This window comes from Miscanthus floridulus, chromosome 5 (assembly GCF_019320115.1).
Source record: "Miscanthus floridulus cultivar M001 chromosome 5, ASM1932011v1, whole genome shotgun sequence".
Lineage (NCBI taxonomy): Eukaryota > Viridiplantae > Streptophyta > Magnoliopsida > Poales > Poaceae > Miscanthus > Miscanthus floridulus.
Genome location: NC_089584.1, coordinates 11,503,416 through 11,516,709, shown reverse-complemented (window position 1 = coordinate 11,516,709; position 13,294 = coordinate 11,503,416). Strand labels below are relative to the sequence as shown.

Here is a 13,294-nt window from a genome sequence, read left to right as displayed (position 1 = left end):
ACAAAGTCAGCACCAAAAGGCTCCGGGGCTCCCTCTTGCACGAGAATCTCCTCATACTCCTCAATGACCTCCTCATAGTCCTGTTCATCCGTAGGCACGAACTCTACCAACTCGTGATCTACATGCATGAAATGATGATGCAACACTTAGTAATACGATAACAGAAACTCTTAAATAAAAATACGTCTATCAAGCTACTAAGCGAGTTCTTTCGACTAAGGTGCTAAGTTACCTACTATTACCACTAACAAGTATGAAGCATGATATATATTATCTTAGCAACTAAAAGTATTCTTACTCTTAATATCCGATTTACTCTATATATGATTAAACTAGGGAGTACTAGCTACTCTATTCATCAACCTACTATAGGACTACAAAAATTACAGTGAGTACACAATAATCTAATGAGATTACTATAAAAATTTCATGGCTAAAGCTATCACCGATTTGCCACAAAAATTCCTACAAATATTGATCTACATAATACTAAACTTTCTAAATTGAGTTTATGACTCTATCATTATCACAAGCTAACTGTAAACTAACTACACCAACAGATAGATGACATTTTTATGAACGTAACAAATTTTGTTTCACTATTTTTTGGATGCCTACAACATTTAATATCATTTTTCAAAGTTTAGCTCAAAACTAAATTGAATAAATATTTATTAATTCATTGGAAAATGAAAAACCAAATTCCTCAGTGCGGCACGTGAGCGAGCGGCTCGACCCACTCCAGCGCCCCGCGCGCGCGCATGTGTAGCACACCGGCGCGGCCCACGTGGCTCAGCCCACGCGCGACAGTGTCCCAACATGGGGAGACCCACGCGCGCGCCAACAATTATGCAAAAGAGACCCTGGCTTTCAACTAAATTAACCCTATAGTCCTTTCCACTATTTCAGCTCTCTCACTGACGCTCGCACTTAACCCCCCCTGGTTCACCTCGAATTCCCATTACGAGGTCCCTGGCCGGAACTTAACAGAGGCCACGTCATCTCCGACCAAACAGCCGGCGAGCACGGACCCCTTCGACAACAGTCCTCACCACCACGACACTCCTCATCACAAGCGCATTCGATAGAGGTACTAAACACCACAATTGGTGCTGCACAGAGGCATGGCCATGCACCACGGCAGGGTTTGGCCATGGTGACAATGGCGCCGGCGAATTAGCCTAGCCCAACGCCTCTACCGTTACCATAGGAGCGAAGGTGCCTCACCAGATACGTGAAGGACGGCCTAGGACAAAGTCATGGGGCTTGGCAGGGTGGTTGGCCATGAGCATGAGGTCATTTTGGTTCACAGCAAGCGCGGTGACGGCATCCCCGGTGACCTGCTGCTCCACCGGTGAAACTGCTACACAGCGAAGGCAACCAAGTCAACACGACGCAAAGGCACCGCTCAATTGAAACACCAGAGCACAGAAGCGATGCCCTGGCCGAGCACTCCGCCTCGACGGCCATGGAGGACCACCGCGAGGAGAATGCCCCGCATTACCTCATTGGAGGACGAAAGCTCATCGGGTCGACTCCAATCGTGAGCTAACTACCAGGGCCAGTTGAGTGCATAGTTAATTGGAAGGAGGTGGACTACGCAAGGCTAATTAGATGGATGACTCAACTCGGTCTTATGGTGGCCGGTGATGGGGAAAACTCAAATCGACGCCCCAACATCGTACGACTACAACAGTGGCAGGCTTGGCGTGATGCTAGACTCCAGACCAAGCTCCAGACACGAGCAATTATGAGGTAGGGCCAAGCTCTACAGGTTTGCCTTGGCGCGGCTCGGCTGGCCAGCGCGACGCCATTCAAGGCAATGTGATGGGGAGCGTGGCATGGTATAGTCACTAAATGGGAGAGGACGGCAGTGTGACGGGTGATGGCTCCACATGCGCGTACGAGTCTAGCACGACGATGTGCTACTGCAGCGCCTTGACCCACAAGACGACGGCGGTACGACACTGCGCGCCGCAGTGGCTGGCACCGGTCCAGGGAGGCAGTAGCATGGCGACGCACCGAGCGTGGACTTGATGGCGAAGGCAGGCAGTGCAAGCTCATACACGTGCAGCCGTGAAGGGTCAGCAGCAGCAGGTGACCGGGCGAACGGCGGTCAGAGCGCAGCGCGACCGGTGGCATAGCTCGACGCGACTGCGATGGCGAGCAGAGTGACTCAGGCAGACGCGACGGCGAGCAGAGTGGCCTGGCTCGCTGGACCCCAGCGGGCGCGTGTGCGCGCGCGTTGCGTGCCATGGCGCGGCAATGGTGGTGTGGCCTAGGCAGCGGTACGTGATGGCACGCGCGTGCTGCTGGTGGCAACACCAGCCAAGTCACGGTGACCGTGGCCAGACGCTGGCACTGTTCAAAAACATGACTTGTATGCTTTTTAAAGCTGCTTAAAATTCCAACCCGATAATCCAGTGGCTACACCTATTTTACGCTCGAGATAGTATGTCAAACTACTAAAACCAACCATGAAATTACACTACTTAATCTAATTCGCCTACAAAAATTCCCAAACCTAGCTTCGTCAAAGCGTTGTTCGGCTTAGGAATTTCGGGTAAGTCTTAAACGGTTTCGTGTCGAATGCGATTTCCAAGCTATTAAGTAAGCTATCTAGCGAATCCCGTTCTCGACCACAAGTATTTCACGAGCAGCTACAAAGCTTACACTACAAACTTTATTAAAGTGCCGGATATGCGCTCCATAGCATTTTCGTTCAATAAAAATTTGTTTAGAACTCTAAGTGACATAACGCGACATGAAATATAACATTCGTTTCACGTTTTCGTAGAACATTTCAAGTGACAGGAATTGATTTACATTCTACAATTCATACATTATCATATAAACATGATGCACATGCAGTGATTTAGCAAAAGGCTGTATAGTGTAACACCGAGGGTGTTACAATATGACACAGAGATCACATGTTCCATCTGGACAAAGACATGCGTTGTTAACGCGTCATAACATGATGTTTGAGCATCGCATTGGTTCGAACACAAGGGCATCTAATAAAGATAGTGACTGCATGGCTGAAGACCGAGTGGGTGCTAACACACCCTTGCCTCAATCAGTCGTGACCAACAAAGGTATATACTGATGCCTCATTATCCCATTTAGGGGACCTATATACCATATTATACCTAACTGATCCATGGTAATTCTGTGATTAATAGAAAGGGCAGGACCCAACAATCAGGCTACATCATTCACACTGACGGCACCACTATTTGATGATTGTGAATGCATGGCTGAAGAATACCTGAATGATAACACACCCTTGCCTCAATCAGTCTTGACCAACAACGGTAAATACTAATGCCTCATGACCCCATTTAGGTGACCTATATTGTATACCATATTATACCTAACTCAACCATGGTCATTATATGATTATCAGAAAGGACGAGGACCTAGCCCTCAGCCTACATCAGATGCATCGATGACACCACTATTTGATGACAGTGGTAATTTACACTATTTTGTAACATTCTTTAAACTATCTGAACTCCTTTGTTTATTTTTACCCATAGTTCTACTAACTCATGCTATCTTTGACGGCCATAGATGATGATGAGGGCAGTATATTTGAAGAGGATGACAAAGAGGATGAGGGATACCTATTTGCTGGGCAAGGTATTTGTATGAAAGACCGAATATAAATCAAATCTTCCAGCTACTTTATCTAAACTATTATGGCTTAAATGTTATTTCAGGAGAGGAAGAAGAATGATGATGATGTCCAAGACAATGACCTTGAGGAAGACACGACTTCTATCCCTGAAGTACCTGACCGATATGATGAGGTGTATAGCAACATGCCTACAGATACCCATATGTTAAAACCTGTTGCAAATTGCGAGCACTGTGATGTGAAAAGGTTTGAGCATGAACCACGTGGGTTCTATTGTCAGTGATGGAAAGGTCGAGCTCAATGAACTGAACAGTACCTAATGAGCTTATGAGGCTTTAGTCAAGTAATGACATAGATGCTAGGCACTTTCGTAACAACATTATATTTTTCAATGGCCATTTCTCTTTCACTTCTCTATATTGTCGCCTCGATAGCGCTACTGCAAGCTTGGAAGAACAGTGGCATATACACCTTTCGTGCACATGGCCAGATATATCACAACATAAGGTCATTTGGCAGAGAAGAGGGTAAGGAGCCAAGACTCTTGAGCTTTACTTCTACAACGATGATCCAAGCCTTGAGCACCACTATCGACGATGTCATGAAGAGAAGTGCCAAAAAGACAAGGAAGTCATTAAGAGGCTTGTGGCCATCCTTCATGACAACCCATACTCACAACATCTTAGGAGTGTGGGCTAGGCTCACCACCTCAAGGACTATCATGTCACACTAAACCTTGACCAGAGGCTGGACCAGAGAACATACAATGTACCGTCAACTTTAGAGGTGGCTGCTATTTGGATCGAGGGAAGCAAACTCCTTGGTCAGTTCTAGAATAGTGTTGTCCTGCATGGGAAAGATAGAAGCAGACACGACATCCGCTCATATCATGGATGTTACTGATGCTCTTTCATACCCTCTATTCTTCCCTAAGGGTGAGCTTGGGTGGCACATGGATATTCTGAAGAAAGGAGTTAGTATGGAAGAAGTCATCGAGTATCGTGCCCTATAGAAGGCTCATAGCAGGTCAAAAGAAGAAATATGTTTGTTATTCTTCTTATTTAAATACTTTCGCATACATGTACCTCAGTGGTTATTCTACAAAGAACTCTAATTCATGGTTGTTTTTTGTAGACTCCCCTGATAGACTATGCGTGTCTATGCGTGACTACTACTGCTACAAGTTTCAGATGCAGTCTAGGAATATTTAACCCCATACTATACGATAAGCATCTATTCCAGCAATTTGCAGTCGACTCATACATCAAGATCGAGAGTTCTTGATTAGATTATATATGCAACCATCAAGATGATATTAGGGCCGACCTCTAGCAAGGATTGGTTGATAGCCTACATGGCGGTGAAGGTAGAGCAGAAGCTATTGGAAAATGGATAGTGATGCCTTCATCATTTATTGGAGGCCCACGTGACATGAGGCGTCGGTACATGGACGTCATGGCTCTGGTACGGAGGTTTGGTAAACCGGACATCTTCCTGACTATGACATGTAACCCAAACTGGGATGAGATCAAGCATGAACTCTACCCTGGCCAGACACCACAAGATTGTCTAGATCTCGTTGTTCGGGTGTCGGCACAAAAATGTGTCAATCGTGTCGGGCACATGAGCAAGCCGGAAGGGTCTGCTCGATGGAGCCGGAGATTTGCCTAGCTTCAACGCAGGGATGATCGATCTTGCATACTCCCGAGATGTGCCAGTCAATTTGACCCTGTAATTGATAAGGAGAGAAAGTTTATCAGTAATTTAAGGTGGAACGTGCTCATCTGTGCCTAGATAGTTCCATCAGGTAGGTCTTCATAAGGTACCATAAGGTTATCGTTGTTGTTGTAAGCCGCCATGACGATTGTGGTGTCCCACCAGGCGTGCAGAACATGTGTTGACACGAAAATGTGTCAATCATGTCGGGCACATGAGCAAGCCAGAAGGGTCTGCTCTATGGAGCTGAAGATCCGCCTAGCTTCAACGCAGGGATGATCGATCCTACGTACTCCTCCTGAGATGTGCCAGTCAATTTGACTCTGCAATTGATAAGGAGAGAAAGTTTATCAGTAATTTAAGGTGGAACATACCGGTCTGTGCCTAGATAGTTCCAAGTGTGCCGCTTTAGGAGCAGCCATATGGGAAGAACGATTAAATAGCCAATCCGCACAGAAATCGGTTGTTACGGACTGTAAAGCTTGTGGGTAGCGATTGATTTTATGTTCATAGGTACAGTGCACGTATATGGAAATGAGATCATCAGCTAGGTAGATATTATCAGTATGAATCATTGAGCCGATGAATCTACCGAGAAAAAGATATAACATGCGAGCAAATTGACTATCTAATACAAACGGATCCTCAGACGATCTGAATCTAATCTGTTACCACCAACAATAAGGTTCGACCGGATCGATGGCAGCTATGATGATAGTAACAAACTAAAACCAAAGAATCCACAAAAACATCCGTACTTCGACAGGCTTTCTGAAAGACATGCTATACGTGAAGGGTCAGATGAATCGGCTAAAATAGCCGATTCAGGTGAAAAGGACTACAGCGTGCAAACAATTGACTATTTCACATGAACAAACCTATGGACTCCTCAGACTCAACCTGCTGTCTCTAATAGTGGGTTTCGACCGGATCGATGTAGCCATGAAAAAGGCAATGAATTAAACCCTTAAAGTACACAGATCTATTCAAGCTTAACAGAATCATGTAAACATGCCATAGGCATTAACGCATAGGCGATCGGCTTGTCCGATTTCATGACGTTAAAGTCATAGCTCTCTTTGACTCATCTTCCCTAAGGATTCGGCACCATTACTGCCTTTTTACCCTAATTCCATTCAGCCACGGCAACCTCTTCTTCTTCATCGTCTTCATATCTATTATCGACTGAATATGAATTATAGGCTTCGACCATTGTGGTACTTTTCTGGAATCAGGTTTCTCTGCGCATACTTTGGAATTGGCTATTGAGCACTGCCACTCATTGAGCCAATTGACCAAAGTTATCAAACTCTTGTCCCAACATCTTCTCTCTCCATGTTGGCAACATTCCTTGAATGCCCAAAGCAGCTAGCTGATCATCAGTCAAGTTTAATGAGAAGCACAAATTTCTAGTCTCTCGGAACCTCTAAAGAAACTCGATGCCCAATTCATTAGTTCTCTGCCTTATAGTTGTCAAATCGGTAATCTTCTTTTCTCCTATCCTAGTGTAAAAATATGTATGAAACTTCTTCTCTAGGTTAGCCCAATTGGTAATAGAGTTAACTAGCAGTGATGAGAACTAGGTAAAGGCTGGCCCTAACAGGGACAAGGAGAAGAAACAAACTCGATGGACTTCTTCAATGGATGCTTCGCTCAACTATGTAAGATACCGACTGACATGTTCTATTATGCTTGTGCTGTCTTGGCCAGTGAACTTAGCAAACTCTAGGAGCCTGTAATTTGTAGGAAGAGCGACCAAATCGTACCATTTTGGATATGGGCGTTTGTACGAGAAGGTCTGCCCTTTTGGTTTCAAACCGAACTGATTCTTCATCATCTCGGTCACTCTCAGCAATAACTCATCAGCATTTGAATTAGAATTCCTCCACACCTGTTGACCCATCCGCGGATTGAAATCCCATGTACCTTGATACCCTGGATTCAGAATCATGTGAAGGGTGTTGTAATCTATGCCATAATGATATCCATGTGGAATCTCTATCTGTTGGGTCCTTTGCTGGCTTGCTGCTTGAAGTCTCTGGTTATAGACGTTAGGATCTATATCTCTACGGACCCTTTGAATTGATGGTGCTATTTTTTAGCCGACGATGGTATGTGGCCTGATGTGCCAAAATTAATCATCTGGTTCTGACCTTGCCCCATCGGCTGTTGCACATGCTGCACTGATGATCCAGGATTATATTGTATCTGATTCATAGTAGCACCTTGAACTTGCTCAAATGAACTCTAAACTACCTAGACATCATCATTACTGGCTGGTGCTGCTTCTTGATGGCTGATACCGGTTTGATTAGTCCCTTGAGTCGATGGATGTGGAATGTTGTAATAAGCCAGCCCAACCTAATCAACTGGAAACCCATGAAACACCTCCTTCATGGTGTTGTGGAATGTGTTCAAGAAAATATCATTATGGTTCGATATGGCATCATGAATAGATTTATTTATAGCTTCCATGAAAAAACGCCTGTCTTCAGCTTCATCTGCATGTGTCTGCCCATGCAATAGAACTCTTGGTAGTGGATATTTTTGAACAATTGTATTGTCAGGTGTCTTGGTGTAGGACAACAAATACTTATTCTGAAATTCTTCTATACCTTTGCTGATGACATCTTTATCTCCATCGGGTAGGTCTTCATAAGGTATCATAAGGATGTCGTTGTTATTGTAAGCCGCCATGACAATTGTGGTGTCCCACTGGGCGTGCCAGAACATGTGTCAGCACAAAAATGTGTCAATCGTGCCGGGCACACGAGCAAGCTGGAAGGGTCTGCTCGATGGAGCTGGAGATCCGCCTAGCTTCAACGCAGGGATGATCAATCCTACGTACTCCTCCCGAGACGTGCTAGTCAATTTGACCCTGCAATTGACAAGGAGAGAAAGTTTATCAATAATTTAAGGTGGAACATACCGGTCTATGCCTAGATAGTTCCAAGTGTGCCGCTTCAGGAGCAGCCATACGGGAAGAACGATTAAATAGCCGATCTGCATAGAAATCGGCTATTACAGACTATAAAGCACGTGGGTAGCGATTGATTTTATGTTGATAGGTACAGTGCACATATATGTAAATGAGATCATCAGCTAGGTGGATATTATCAGTATGAATCATTGAGCCGATGAATCTACCGAGAAAAAAGATATAACATGCGAGTAAATCGACTATCTAATACAAACAGATCCACAGATGCTCTAAATCTACTCTGTTATCACCAACAGTGAGGTTCGACCGAATCGATGTCAGCTATGATGATAGTAACAAACTAAAACCAAAGAATCCACAAAAACATTCGTACTTCGATAGGCTTTTTAAAAGACATGCTATACGTGAAGGCTCGGATGAATCGACTAAAACAGTCGATTCAGGTGAAAATGACTATAGCGTATGAACAATCGACTATTTCACATGAACAAACCTATGGACTCCTCAGACTCAACATGTTGTCTTTAACAGTGGGGTTCGACCGGATCGATGCAGCCATGAAAAAGACAACGAATCAAATCCTTAAAGCACACAGATCTATTCACGCTTAACAGAATCATGTAAACATGCCATAGGCATTAACACATAGGCGATCTGCTATCTAGCCGATGCAGGCATAGCAAATAGCTAAGGTCACGCCTAACCAAGAACAAGTCTACTAACTAGCATCCTCCAATCTATAGTGCCATCAGTGGGGATCGACCGGATCATTACAGCCATAATGGTGAACTATAAACTAGATTCAACTAGCCAGCAAACCTCTTTAAGATTATTCATGCCTTGACCCCATACTATGCACGATCAAGATCGAAGTAAAAACAGCTGATGAAGCATAATCCATCGCTTAGAGTAAGAGACATTGTGTTGTAGTAAAGCGAACGATGGATTGAAAGGATATAGGGCCGATCTAATTCGATCTCGACCGGGCGAATTGATGTTGTAAACTAATAACAATGAAAACATCAGCAAGATCGGTAACTTAATGAATCTACCTAAAGGATGCCACCCTTAGATAGAGCCAATAACTTGACCTTAATCTAGTTTGAGCAGTGGAGGTCGACTAGATCGATGTAGCCATACGAACAGAAGTATAAGCCATGACGGTACTTATAGACAAGCCAGAGGTTGGTCGAACCGATGCAGCCCTGCTCGCTGAAGAACTCGCCGAGATCTACTCTACTCCTACTCCTAAGGGGTGTCCAGAGCCAAAAAAGTAAGTGACTTGTATTTGATTGATTGTGTCCTTTACAATAGCCGGGGTCCAATATTTATACCCGGAACCTATGCATGAATTCTACTTAAGCACGACTCATTAGAATCTTTGGCATAAGAGAAAACATTCCTAATTTACGATAACTTGGACCCTAATCTTTCCCTTTTCGTAAAGTCCAACATATTTTTTCCTTACGCCAACCACAGCTTTTATCGTTATTTGCTGGTGCTATCTGAAGAGAGTTGATTCCAGTACTGCATTTGAATCAGCTGATACCGACCTTTATGCAATCGATTCCTTGATGACACAATCTTGGGAGCTTTTGAGTTTCTACAATTCTTCTTCCCAAATTTTGGTGTAAATATCAGGTCTTTAGAGCAAAACTACAAGATCTAAAGGATAGACTACTAAAAAAGGATATCCTTGGAAAGGTGCGAGCACATGTTTATGTTGTGGAGTTCCAGAAGAGGGGTCTGCCGCATGCACATTTTTTGCTAATCATGGATAGGAAGTACAAGATCACGTGTCCAGAGCAGTATGATCACCTCATCTTAGCTGAGCTCTCGAACAAGAAGTACCCAGTCTTGTACAAGATGGTTACCAAACATATGATGCATGGCCCTTGCGGATTGCTTAATCGTGATTGTCCATGCACAAAGGGTCATGATTCCTTCAAAAATCGTTACCCTAGACCTTTCTGCGATGTCATAGTACAAGGCAAGGATTCATATCCAGTTTACAGACGACATGAAGATGGCCAAAAAGAAAAAGTTCATGGACACGAGCTTGACAACAGATGGGTCGTGTCTTACAACCCGTATCTCCTCTGTCTATTCAACTACCATATTAATGTTGAGGCATGTGGGAGCATCAAGGTAGTCAAGTATCTGTTTATGTATATTTACAAGGGTCATGACTAGACGTCTGTGGCTATGAGAGAGGCTGACAAGGAGGATAGTGAAGGGAACGTTGATGAGATCAAGCAGTACATAGATGCTAGATGGGTAACCCCCTCGGAAGCCTTGTGGAGGATATACGGGTTCGATTTGAGTGATAGGTACCCTTCTATTTTGTCCTTACGGCTACATCTTCCAGACATGCACATGGTGTCATTTCACCGGCGCCAGGGGATTCAACGAGTGCTTGATCGTCCAGGTGCTGACAAGTCAATGCTTGCAGCATACTTCGAGAAGAACAGGATAGATGAAACAACTCGAGGTATATTGTACCAGGACTTTCCCGAGTTCTATACATGGCAAGCATAGGACAAAGTTTGGCAAAATAGGGTACGTCATGATACATTATGACAAATTGGAAGAATCGTGTCTACCAATCCAGTCGAGGGGGAGCATTACTATCTTAGGGTTCTCCTGAACCACGTGGCAGGTGCAACCTCCTTTGAGTGTCTAAGGACCGTGGATGGCAAAATCCTACCGACCTTTCATGAAGCTACAGAAAGAAGGGGCTTAATCGAAGAGGACAACACGCTGAACGAGAGTCTCGCTGAGGCAATCGGGTGGATGATGCCATATGCGCTGCGAAGGCTCTTTACAACAATATTGGTATTTTGTGAGCCCAGTGATGTGTTTGTACTGTGAGAGAAACACAAGGAGGCAATGTCGGAGGACTACAGGCGTAATAATCAATCCATCTTCATGGTAGAGCAGATGGTCCTCATGGATATTCAAAAATTGCTACAATCAATGTAGAAGGATATAAAGATGTACCCACTTCTTGATATCGACGACACATATGATGCCTCTCATGATATTCCTAGAGAGATTTTTGAGGAGGCTAGCATTGAGGCTAATGAGGATGACATGGCTCTGTCAGACACCCTTAACGAGGAGCAGCGGGCTGCATACGATGAGATCATGTCCTCGGTTGATACCGAGGATGGGGGTCTCTTCTTTGTGGATGGTCCTAGGTGGGACCGAAAAGACTTATCTGTACATAGCACTTGTCGCTACTATACGCAGTCAGAAAAAGATTGCTATGGCAACAGCTACATCTGGTGTTGCAGCCTCAATAATGCCTGGTGGTAGAATCGTCCAACTCGTGCTTCAAGATTCCCCTCACCATTGATAATGGGGCCTTTTGTACCTTCACAAAATAGAGTGGTACTACCAAGCTGCTTCGAGCATCATCTCTCATTATTTGGGACGAGGCTAGCATGACAAAGAGGCAGTCTGTCGAGGCACTGGACAATAGTCTCCGTGATATAATGGACCAACCAAAGCTGCCATTCTGTGGGAAGACCGTGGTGTTTGGTGGAAATTTCAGGCAGGTTCTTCCCATTGTTCGGAGAGGGTCGAGGGCTCAGGTGGTTGGTGCCTCGCTATGCATGTCGTACCTTTGGGATTCCATGTGACATCTATAACCGGTGCGCAACATGAGGGCAAAGAGCTACTCGTGGTTTGCAGAATACTTGTTGCTGCGTCAGTGGAGGATCTGAGGAGGCGACTGTTGATGATGAAATCCGTCTTCCTCATGATATATGCATACCGCACACCGGGGAAGATAGTGACCTTGATACTCTAATTGACTACATATTCCCTAACCTCAATGCGAATATGTCAAGCAAAGATTATATCACCTCTCAAGCGATCTTATCTACGCGGAACGACTGGGTTGATATGATTAATATGAAGATGATAGGTCATTTCCATGAGAAAGAGATGGTGTACCATAGTTTTGACTGTGTGGTGGATGATCCGCACAACTACTACCCTGAGGAATTCCTTAACACTTTGACACCTAATGGTCTACCTCCACATGTGTTGAAGCTGAAGATTGGTTGTCCGATCATATTGCTTAGGAACATTGACCCCTACAAACGGACTTTGTAATGGTACTGGGCTTATCATATGGGGGTTTCAAAAGAATACCATAGACGTGAAAATTGTGTTGGGACAGCACTGCTGGAAAGCGGCTTTTTCTGCCTCGCATACCCTTATGCCCGTCGGACGATGAGATGTTCCCTTTCCAATTTAAGCGAAAGTAGTTCCCTATCCGGCTCAGCTTCGCGATGACCGTTAACAAGTCGCAGGGGCAGACTATCCCTAACATCGGGGTATACTTGCCGGAACCAGTGTTCTTGCACAGCCAATTGTATGTGGCACTATCAAGAGCTACAGCAAGATCAAACATTAAGATCCTAGCCATGCCGGCTGCTGAGAAGGACGTGAACAAGGTGAAAAGAAAAGGGAAAGGGAAGGGGAAGAAGAAAGCAGACAAAGGATATATTCACAAAGAATATCGTATATAAAGAGGTTCTAACTCCATAAAAGAGGTAATGCATCACATGTCGATACATATTTTTTTAGGATACCAAATGATACTTTAACTTTAAAAATTAACAAACAACTTATATGCAAGATAGTTCTAACTACAGCTTCAGCCATTTGTATGCTTCAGCTGCAAGAAGTCAGACGCCGCATCTTGGACTAAAAAATCTTCTAGATCATCATTGATTGGTGATCAACTGCAAGCTTGGTATTCGTGCAAAGCACGTTCTCTTAGTCGAACTATTGAGAGATTAGATTCTTAATTGTAGAATATATTCTAAAACATGTATTGTGAAACACAAACTTGTTATGATTATCTTTCCGTAGCATTTGATTTCTAAAGAAGTGTAAGCTTATCTTTCGCGTATCGTAGGCATGAAGTGATGCGACAATTGAAGTTGATGTTTTAGTTTTTCATTAAAATTTAGAGTTAT

General features: G+C 44.1%; 1 pseudogene; it reads left to right on the top strand.

Annotated features, from left to right (window-relative positions):
* Positions 1–11,294: 11,294 nt before the first annotated feature.
* On the top strand, positions 11,295–12,841 carry LOC136454238 (uncharacterized; annotated as a pseudogene).
* Positions 12,842–13,294: the final 453 nt, after the last annotated feature.